Raw genomic sequence first — 8,935 nt, 5'->3', positions numbered from 1 at the left:
CTCTGGGTTAACAGTCCAGTAATAATACCTCCCAGTCATCTTGCCTCCCCAACTGGTGAGCAATAAATTCCGGCCTAGCCAGTGATGCCCATGTCGTGTAAATGTATTAACGGCCTCAGATGTGGAGGAGATAATGGGAACTGCAGATGCTGGAGAATCTGAGATAACAAAGTGTGGGGCTGGATGAACACAGCAGGCCAAGCAGCACCTCAGGAGCACAAAAGCTGATGTTTCAAGCCTAGACCCTTCATCAGAAAAGGGGGAGGAGGAGAGGATTCTGAAATAAATAGGGAGAGGGGGGAATTGGATCGAAGATGGATTGTGCACAAGATAGGTGCAGAGGAGACAGACAAGTTAAAAGGGCGAAGATGGAGCCTGTAGAGGTGAGTGTAGGTAGGGAGGTAGGGAGGGGATAGGTCAGTCTGGGGAGGATGGACAGGTCAAGGGGGCGGGATGAGGTTAGTAGGTAGGAAATGGAGGTGCAACTTGAGATGGGAGGAGGGGATAGGTGAGAGGAAGAACAGGTTAGGGAGGCGGGATGAGCTGGGCTAGTTTTGGGATGCAGTGGGGGGAGGAGAGGTTTTGAAGCTTGTGAGGTCCACATTGATACCATTGGGCTGCAGGGTTCCCAAGCGGAATATGAGTTGCTGTTCCTGCAACCTTCGGGTGGCATCGCTGTGGCACTGCAGGTGGCCCAGGATGGACATGTTGTAAGGAATGGGAGAGGGAGTTGAAATTTGCGAACCCTCCCTGATCACCCATATAACATCCCCCCACCCCTCAAACTGGGCACTACACCTGCCAGGTTGGACAACCCTCTAATTACCCCAAACTGAGAGCACTTTGAGGAATGGATTCAGGCAAGGGGAGGGGGGGCGGTATTGATTGATGGATTGATTTATTGCCACGTGGACTGAAATATAGTGAAAAGCTTTGTTTATGAGCTGTGCAGGCATATCACAGCAAGCAAACGATGTACAGATCAAAAAGACTTAGAGACATAAAGGTTACATCGCAGGTTACACTATTTGAGGTTAGAATCCATTCAACAGTCTGACAACAGCCGAAAATAAGCTGTTCCTGAGCCTGTTGGTGTGGGTGTTCAAGCTTCTGTATCTTCTGCCTGATGGAAGAGGTTGCAGGAGATCATTACTGGGGTGCGATGGGTCTTTGTTGATGTTGGCAGCCTTTCCACAACAGCGAGCCATGTAAATGGAGCCCATGGGTAGAAGGTTGTCTTCCGTGATGGTCCTGGCTCTGAACACCATGTTCTATAGTTTCCTACGGTCCTGGGCAGAGCAGTTGCCGTGCCAGGCTGTTATGCACCCAGACAGTATACTATCAATGGTGCATCTGTAGAAGTTGGTGAGGAGCCTCATGGACATGGCAAATTTCCTGAGCCGCCTGAGGGAGAAGAGGAGTTGCTGTGACTTCTTGACCGTCACACGTACCTGGGGATCCAGGGCAGGTTGTCGCTTATCCTCACCCCGAGGAACTTGACCCACTCAACCTCAGTTCCATAGCTGTAGATGGGGGTGTTCTCCTCTTTTCTTTCCCAAGTCAATGATCAGTTCTTCAGTTTTGCCGACGTCTGGAACCAGCTGCCCTGCTGTTGCCACCAACTCGTCTTCGCACACCCTGTGACCAGGAGATAGAAACCTTCCAAGCTCCGCACAGCCAGAAGCTGTGGAAGAGTGAGGCTTCCCACCCTTAGCTGCCTGTCAGCTTCAAGTGAGCTGGTTAGTGGGAGACTGACTAAGTTGCGTCACTGGTGGGGGAAATTGTATCAGAGATAATGGGAACTGCAGATGCTGGAGAATCCGAGATAACAAAGTGTGGGGCTGGATGAACACAGCAGGCCCAGCAGCATCTCAGGAGCACAAAAGCTGGCGTTTCGAGCCTAGATGAAGGGTCTAGGCCCGAAACGTCAGCTTTTGTGCTCCTGAGATGCTGCTGGGCCTGTTGTGTTCATCCATCCTCACATTTTATTATCACTGGTGGGGGAGATGTGTTTGTCAGTTTCTTGCATACAGCCACCATCTTGCTTCCAATAAAATGGGAAACTACATCCCAATGTCTGCAGGTCTAACATAGAACATAGAACATAGAACATTACAGCACAGTACAGGCCCTTCGGCTCTCGATGATGGGCCAACCTGCCAGACCAATCTGTAGCACATCTAACCTACACTATTCCATGTACGTCCATATGCCTATCCAATGACGACTTAAATGTACCTAAAGTTGGCGAATCTACTACCGTTGCAGGCAAAGCGTTCCACTCCCTTACTACTCTCTGAGTAAAGAAACCACCTCTGACATATGTCCTATATCTTTCGCCCCTCAATTTAAAGCTATGGCCCCTCATGCTCGCCGTCACCATCCTAGGAAAAAGGCTCTTCCCATCCACCCTATCTAACCCTCTGATTATTTTATATGTTTCTACCTACATCAAATCTTCTATAGTTCCTCTAACTCACCTGGGCCCAAGACCTCTCAGTCCAAACAACTTTGTCTGCAATTATCCTTCTGCCCTCCACCAAGCTGTTCCAAACATTACTTCCCGGCTCAGACCCAAAGCTGGGCTAACAAGTGGCAGTGAGTTAGCACTCATATCACATTAAGGCCACCAGTAGGGGTCATAACCAGAGACTGGAAGTTTTATTGGGCTCCCATGCTACCCATGCAGATGAAAGAGTAGGCTAGAGTCTGAATATTCTGTAGTTATTAGATTATCCCCTCACCCCCCAAATCCTTCCCAAAACTCAATTCTGGTGAATCTTCATCATTCAGGAGGACTCATGGTGCTCTGATATGTCCCATTGTCAGGATATTATGGTCAATCTTCTTCAAGTGAAGTATCCAGCTCTATAATTTCTATTACCTAGAAGTCACCAACTGTGAGACACTCACCATCCCTCTTCATGTAATGTCTTTGCAAAGACTGTGACAAAAATTATATTGGACAGGTAGGAAGAAAATTAGTCACAAGAGTACAAGAACATCAAATAGCAACAAAAAGACATGACCAATACTCACTCATCTCATCTCCATCCACATAGATAAGGAAAGCCACCAATTCAAATGGGTCAACACAAGGATCCTGGGACAAGCAAAGCAGAGACAGGCATGGGAGATCCTAGAAGACTGGTACTCCACGAAGAAAGCCATCAACAAACACATAGAACTCGACCCCATGTACACTCCATTGCGAAGGAAAATCGGAAGTGAGGTAACCCAGCTCAACGGACCCCAGATTTTAAAAACTAGGCGGGAAAACACATCGGCGCTTCACCAGGGGCTGCACTGAGGATGTTACCCAGCATGGTAACGAAACGTCTGTGAAACAACAAACCAGCTCAGTGAGCCAACCAACCTCAGCACCCACAACCCGAGCTACAGATCTACACCAAAACATTCGCCATCCTTGATTATACTGATGTCACCATTAGCTGCCTTGCCTCAGTTGTCTGGCTCCTAAACTCTGGGTATTTCTCCATAAATTTTTTCTTTTTTCTATCATCCTTTTACATTCTCCTTAAAAACTTGGTCTTTGATCAGGTTTCCAGCCACAGCTGCTCAAAGGTTTCCCTGTGCCATATGTGTAAGCTCTGAAGATGCAATTTTCAAACGATCATCTGGGTGTGCCATTTGTTGATCACTGTTCATACCTGATATTGCCTGACGTGCTGCTGGCCTGTCACATTTACACACTGAAGTGTTAGTGCATAAGAATGCAGTCTGTGACGTCTAAGGGAATTTCTGACATTCAATGATATTACAGTCACTAAATCGCCCACTATCAACATCCTACGGGTTATCATTGACCAAAAACTCAACTGAACTATCCACACAAACACAATGACTAAAGAGTAGGTCAGAGGCTCAGAATGCTACAATGTGTAACGCGTCTCTTGAATCCCCAAAGCCTTCCACCATTGACGAGGCACAAGCCAGAGCTACGTGAACACAACAGGCAGGAAAGCTGACTTTTCGGGCCTAGACCTTTCTTCCCAGATAATGTCTCTGAAACAAGTCAGGAGCATGATGGAATATCCCCCACTTGCCTGGTTGGTTGCAGCTCCAACAACACTGAAGAAACTTGGCATCATCCAGGACAAGATAATGAAATATGAGGCTGGATGAACACAGCAGGCCCAGCAGCATCTCAGGAGCACAAAAGCTGATGTTTCAGGCCTAGACCCTTCATCAGAGAGGGGGATGGGGTGAGGGTTCTGGAATAAATAGGGAGAGAGGGGGAGGCGGACCAAAGATGGAGAGAAAAGAAGATAGGTGGAGAGGAGCGTATAGGTGGGGAGGTAGGGAGGGGATAGGTCAGTCCAGGGAAGACGGACAGGTCAAGGAGGTGGGATGAGGTTAGTAGGTAGGAGATGGAGGTGCGGCTTGGGGTGGGAGGAAGGGATGGCTGAGAAGAAGAACAGGTTAGGGAGGCAGAGACAGGCTGGGCTGGTTTTGGGATGCAGTGGGGGGAGGGGACAAGCTGGGCTGGTTTTGGGATGCAGTGGGGGAAGGGGAGATTTTGAAGCTGGTGAAGTCCACATTGATACCATTGGGCTGCAGTGTTCCCAAGCGGAATATGAGTTGCTGTTCCTGCAACCTTCGGGTGGCATCATTGTGGCACTGCAGGAGGCCCATGATGGACATGTCATCTAAAGAATGGGAGGGGGAGTGGAAATGGTTTGCGACTGGGAGGTGCAGTTGTTTATTGCGAACCGAGCGGAGGTGTTCTGCAAAGCGGTCCCCAAGCCTCCGCTTGGTTTCCCCAATGTAGAGGAAGCCACACCGGGTAGAGTGGATGCAGTATACCACATTGGCAGATGTGCAGGTGAACCTCTGCTTAATGTGGAAAGTCATCTTGGGGCCTGGGATAGGGGTGAGGGAGGAGGTGTGGGGGCAAGTGTAGCATTTCCTGCGGTTGCAGGGGAAGGTGCCTGGTGTGGTGGGGTTGGAGGGCAGTGTGGAGCGAACAAGGGAGTCACGGAGAGATTGGTCTCTCCGGAAAGCAGACAGGGGTGGGGATGGAAAAATGTCTTGGCTGGTGGGGTCGGATTGTAGATGGCGGAAGTGTCGGAGGATGATGCGTTGTATCTGGAGGTTGGTGGGGTGGTGTGTGAGAACTAGGGGGATCCTCTTAGGGCGGTTGTGGCGGGGGCGGGGTGAGAGGGATGTGTTGCGGGAAATACGGGAGACGCGGTCAAGGGTGTTCTCGACCACTGTGGGGGGAAAGTTGCGGTCCTTGAAGAACTTGTACATCTGGGATGTGCAGGAGTGGAATGCCTCATCGTAGGAGCAGATGCGGCGGAGGCGGAGGAATTGGGAAACGGGGATGGAATTTTTGCAGGAGGGTGGGTGGGAGGAGGTGTATTCTAGGTAGCTGTGGGTGTCGGTGGGCTTGAAATGGACATCAGTTACAAGCTGGTTGCCTGAGATGGAGACTGAGAGATCCAGGAAGGTGAGGGATGTGCTGGAGATGGCCCAGGTGAACTGAAGGTTGGGGCAGAAGGTGTTGGTGAAGTGGATGAACTGTTCGAGCTCCTCTGGGGAGCAAGAGGCGGCGCCGATACAGTCATCAATGTAACGGAGGAAGATGTTGGATTTGGGACCTGTATAGGTGCGGAAGAGGGACTGTTCCATGTAACCTACAAAGAGGCAGGCATAGCTGGGGCCCATGCGGGTGCCCATGGCCACCCCCTTAGTCTGTAGGAAGTTGGAGGAATCGAAAGAGAAGTTGTTGAGGGTGAGGACGAGTTCGGCTAGGCGGATGAGGGTGTCGGTGGAGGGCGACTGGTCGGGCCTGCGGGACAGGAAGAAGCGGAGGGCCTTGAGGCTATCTGCATGCGGAATGCAGGTGTATAGGGACTGGACATCCATGGTGAAAATGAGGTGTTGGGGGCCAGGGAATTGGAAGTCCTGGAGGAGGTGGAGGGCGTGGGTGGTGTCAGGGACGTAGGTAGGGAGTTCCTGGACCAAAGGGGAGAAAATGGAGTGCAGATAGGTGGAGATGAGTTTGGTGGGGCAGGAGCAGGCTGAGACGATGGGTCAACCAGGGCAGGCAGGTTTGTGGATTTTGGGAAGGAGATAGAAACGGGCCGTGCGGGGTTGGGGAACAATGAGGTTGGAGGCTGTGGGTGGGACGTCCCCTGAGGTGATGAGGTCATGAATGGTTTTGGAGATGAAGGTTTGGTGCTTGGGTGTGGGGTCATGATCGAGGGGGCGGTAGGAGGTGGTGTCGGAGAGTTGGCGTCTGGCCTCGGCGATGTAGAGGTCAGTGCGTCATACTACCACTGCGCCACCCTTGTCTGCGGGTTTGATGGTGAGGTTGGGGTTGGAGCGTAGGGAGCAGAGGGCTGCCCGTTCTGCGGGGGAGAGGTTGGAGTGGGTGAGAGTGGTGGAGAGGTTGAGGCGGTTAATGTCTCGACGGCAGTTAGAGATGAAGAGGTCAAGGGAAGGTAGGAGGCCTGGGGGTGGTGTCCAGGAGGAGGACTTGTGTTGGAAGCGGGTGACCCTACCTACCTGGATCTCTCAGTCTCCATCTCAGGCAACCAGCTTGTAACTGATGTCCATTTCAAGCCCACCGACTCCCACAGCTACCTAGAATACACCTCCTACCACCCACCCTCCTGCAAAATTCCATCCCCTATTCCCAATTCCTCTGCCTCCGCTGCATCTGCTCCCACGATGAGGCATTCCACTCCCACACATCCCAGATGTCCAAGTTCTTCAAGGACCGCAACTTTCCCCCCACAGTGATCGAGAATGCCCTTGACCACGTCTCCCGCATTTCCCGCAACACATCCCTCACACCCCGCCCCCGCCACAACCGCCCAAAGAGGATCCCCCTCGTTCTCACACACCACCACACCAACCTCCAGATACAACGCATCATCCTCCGACACTTCCGCCATCTACAATCCGACCCCACCACCCAAGACATTTTTCCATCCCCACCCCTGTCTGCTTTCCGGAAAGACCACTCTCTCGGTGACTCCCTTGTTCGCTCCACACTGCCCTCCAACCCCACCACACCCGGCACCTTCCCCTGCAACTGCAGGAAATGCTACACTTGCCCTCACACCTCCTCCCTCACCCCTATCCCAGGCCCCAAGATGACTTTCCACATTAAGCAGAGGTTCACCTGCACATCTGCCAATGTGGTATACTGCATCCACTCTACCCGGTGTGGCTTCCTCTACATTGGGGAAACCAAGCGGAGGCTTGGGGACCGCTTTGCAGAACACCTCCGCTCGGTTCGCAATAAACAACTGCACCTCCCAGTCGCAAACCATTTCCACTCCCCCTCCCATTCTTTAGATGACATGTCCATCATGGGCCTCCTGCAGTGCCACAATGATGCCACCCGAAGGTTGCAGGAACAGCAACTCATATTCCGCTTGGGAACCCTGCAGCCCAATGGTAGCAATGTGGACTTCACCAGCTTCAAAATCTCCCCTTCCCCCACCGCATCCCAAAACCAGCCCAGTTCGTCCCCTCCCCCCACTGCACCACACAACCAGCCCAGCTCTTCCCCTCCACCCACTGCATCCCAAAACCAGTCCAACCTGTCTCTGCCTCCCTAACCTGCTCTTCCTCTCACCCATCCCTTCCTCCCACCCCAAGCCGCACCTCCATCTCCTACCTACTAACCTCATCCCACCTCCTTGACCTGTCCGTCTTCCCTGGACTGACCTATCCCCACCCTACCTCCCCACCTATACTCTCCTCTCCACCTATCTTCTTTTCTCTCCATCTTCAGTCCACCTCCCCCTCTCTCCCTATTTATTCCAGAACCCTCACCCCATCCCCCTCTCTGATGAAGGGTCTAGGCCCGAAACGTCAGCTTTTGTGCTCTGAGATGCTGCTGGGCCTGCTGTGTTCATCCAGCCTCACATTTCATTATCTTGGATTCTCCAGCATCTGCAGTTCCCATTATCACCATCCAGGACAAAGTGGCTCACTTGACTGGCATCACATCCACAAACATCCATTTTCTCCACCACCGACACGCAGTAGCAGCAGTGTGTACCATCTACAAGATGCACAGCAGAAATTCACCAAAGATCCTCAGACAGCACCTTCCAAACCCACACCCTTTCTATCCAACATAACAAAGTGTGAGGCTGGATGAACACAGCAGGCCCAGCAGCGTCTCAGGAGCACAAAAGCTGACGTTTCGGGCCTAGACCCTTCATCAGAGAGGGGGATGGGGAGAGGGTTCTGGAATAAATAGGGAGAGAGGGGGAGGCGGACTGAAGATGGAGAGAAAAGAAGATAGGTGGAGAGAGTATAGGTGGGGAGGTAGGGAGGGGATAGGTCAGTCCAGGGAAGACGGACAGGTCAAGGAGGCGGGATGAGGTTAGTAGGTAGCTGGGGGTGCGGCTTGGGGTGGGAGGAAGGGATGGGTGAGAGGAAGAACAGGTTAGGGAAGCGGAGACAGGCTGGTCTGGTTTTGGGATGCAGTGGGGGGAGGGGACGAGCTGGGCTGGTTTTCCCTCCCTTCTGCTCCATATCCTACAGTGGGATGTTTAGCATCCACTGAGATGGAGGGCAGGGGTTCTGATTAAATCCTGGGAGAGACCTGGAGCCAAGGAAAGACTTGGATGAGTTTTGCGATGACCACGGCCACCACAACATCACTGCCTGGCTGTTATAACGGCTGGGGTATCACTCACACACTGGTGCAGGAACCTCCTTCTGCAGCTTTCCTTTAACATTCTCACCGACTACTGAGCCAATCACTGTGCCGCCAGGGGATGGGGATTTGGGAGGGTGGGAATTGGATGTTGGTAGGGGTGCCATGTGTCTATGTAGCAATCAATGCCATCAATGTTGTGCTTGTCTCTCAGCTCTACTCTGCCTGACTTTCTGGCACTCTGTGAGGTTCATGGAGACAATCCTACAGCTATCCTCAGCCTTT

Source organism: Stegostoma tigrinum, chromosome 9 (genome assembly GCF_030684315.1).
Source record: "Stegostoma tigrinum isolate sSteTig4 chromosome 9, sSteTig4.hap1, whole genome shotgun sequence".
Classification (NCBI taxonomy): domain Eukaryota; kingdom Metazoa; phylum Chordata; class Chondrichthyes; order Orectolobiformes; family Stegostomatidae; genus Stegostoma; species Stegostoma tigrinum.
Note: the sequence above shows the minus strand (reverse complement) of the source record.